Source organism: Pteropus vampyrus, unplaced genomic scaffold, assembly GCF_000151845.1.
Source record: "Pteropus vampyrus isolate Shadow unplaced genomic scaffold, Pvam_2.0 Scaffold51, whole genome shotgun sequence".
In the NCBI taxonomy this organism is placed as follows: domain Eukaryota; kingdom Metazoa; phylum Chordata; class Mammalia; order Chiroptera; family Pteropodidae; genus Pteropus; species Pteropus vampyrus.
The window spans coordinates 6,493,820-6,496,315 of NW_011888832.1; the positions used below are offsets into that span (position 1 = coordinate 6,493,820).

Genomic DNA, 2,496 nt, shown 5'->3' on the forward strand with positions numbered 1-2,496 from the left:
TAATAATGTCCATCAATAAAACGACGCTTAAGGAAATCGTAGGAAATATTATGCGACCGTTAAACATAGTGTTTTAGAAGTCTCTATACTAGAGTGATGTCGGCAAATACTACGGAGGGAGGGATTCTGAAGCCCAGCATGCCGTGAAAGCAATGAAGAAAACTTAAAAAAAAAAAGTCAGAATCAACTTCCGACAACTGAATTAGAAAAACAAAGGCTAACAGTGATGGGAGAGACTCTGCAACCAAATTATTAGAGCCGATAAGTGGTTCGGCAATGTTGAAGAAAACCAGATCCATATACAAAAACTAGTTGTGTTTTCTACGGCTGTGCCACCTTGAACACACCTGATCCCGTCTGATCTAGGAAGCTAAGCAGGGTCAGGCCTGGTTAGTACCTGGATGGGAGACCACCTAGGAAGACCAGGTGCTGTAGGCGTAAAACAAAAGAAAAAAAAATTGGTTGTGTTTTAATACAAGCAGTGAACAATCCTCATGTGAAATTAAGAGAACCATTCTATGTGCGATGTCGTAAAAATAAAATGCTTAGAGAAATGTAATCCACGAAATGCAAGTCCCATACCCTGACAACTACAAAATATCGTTGCAAGAAATTAAAGAAGACCCATATCAAAGAAAAGACATCCACGTGTTGGACGATGTGATTGTGTTAAAATGGCAGTATCCGCAAGTCGATATACAGATTTAATGCAATCTTTATCAAATTTCTCACTGTCATTTTTGTAAAAATGGACAAGCTGATCTTAAAATTAATATGGAAATGGAAGGGACCCAGAATAGCCAAAATAATAGCACGAAAGAACATAGATGGGAGACTCATGCTTCTTGATTTCAAAATTTACTACAAAACGACAGTAATCAAAACAGTATGCTACTGACATAAGCGTAGAATAAAATAGAATTAAGAGCCCAGAAATAAACCCACACATCTAGAAGAGTGCCAAGACCATTCAACGAGGAAAGAGAAGCCTTTTCAACAAACGGTGTTAGGAAAGCTGCATATCCACATGCGAAGAATGAATCTGCCCCTATTTCATGCTATCTACACAGATTAACTCAAAATGGGTGAAAGACTAAATGTAAGAGCTAAAATTATAAAGCTCTTAGATGGAAACAGAGACGTATATCTTTGTGACCTTGGATTAGGCAAAAATTCCTTTAAAATGATACCGAAAGTGCAGGCAATCAAAGAAATGATAAATCATTTGGACTTCATAAAAAATAAAATCGCATCAAGGACACAATCAAAACAGTGAAAAGACGGCTCACAGAAAGGCAGAAAATATCGGCAAATTGTATATAATGATGATAAAAATCTAGTGTTCATAATACACGAAGAACTCTTACAACTCCACGGTAAAAGTACAAACAACACAATTGAAAAATGGGCAAAGGACCGAAGAGACATTTCTCCAGAGAAGATGTACAAGTGGCCAGCAAACACACAAAAAGATGCTTAATATCAATCGTCGTTAGCGAAATGCAAATCAAAAGCACGAGGAGACGACACTTCATACCCACCGGGGCGGCTGTAACCGTGTAAGCGAAAAGCAACAGGTGTTGGTGAGGGCGTGGGGAAGTTAGAGCCCCACGTTGCCCGTGGGGATGTAAAATGGTGCAGCCTCCTCGGAGGACAGTTTCACAGTTTCACATCCGGTTACTATATGACCAGTCATTCCTCCCCTATGTTTATACCCAAGAGAATGGAAAATATGTCCACATCAAATCTTGGACATGGATGTTCATAGCAATATTATTTAACAGCCGAAAAAAAAAAAAAAAAGAATCCAAATGTCCATCAACTGGCGAATGCATACATAAAATAGGGTCTAGCCAGACGACGAAATGCCACTTGGCGACAAAATGAGGTCGAGATGCTGACGGCTGCTACAACACGGATGAACCTCGACCACGTCGTGGAGTGAAAGAACCAGGCACAAAAGGCCACGCGTCGTAGGGTTCTATTAAGATGGCCACAATAGACGAATCCATAGAAACAGAAGGTAGACTGGCGGTCGCCGAGCGGGGGTGGGGGTGGGGATGGGAAGTGACAGATGAACAGAGACAGAGTTTGTTTTTCACGTGTTGAAAATATTCTACGATTAGACAGTGGCGATGGTTGCAAAAGGTACTAAAAACAACCGAATCGGACACTTTAAAATAGTTAAATTATTAAAATGTATGTGCTGTGAATTTAATTTCGATAAACATTTAAAAATAGTAAATGTATAAAAATAAAAAACTTTCACTTAACACTGTTTGATAAAAATTTTAAAAACTCTGTAGTGACACAGGAAATAGCTCATTGAACAAAATTACAGATGTATCAGTTTCCGATGATGTAAAAAAAAAAAAACAGGTGTGAGTGTGAGTGTGTGTGAGCAAGAAAAAAATTTTTTAAAATTATGCTAAAGTGTTCATGATAATTACTTCGGGTGTTAATTTTTCTTGCTTACTTCCATATTTGCATTTTTAA

The 2,496-nt window shown here is 38.3% G+C and overlaps 1 pseudogene; it reads left to right on the top strand.

Annotated features, from left to right (window-relative positions):
- The first annotated feature begins 319 nt into the window (after positions 1-319).
- LOC111739613 lies at positions 320-438 on the top strand (annotated as a pseudogene).
- The last annotated feature ends 2,058 nt before the right edge of the window (positions 439-2,496 follow it).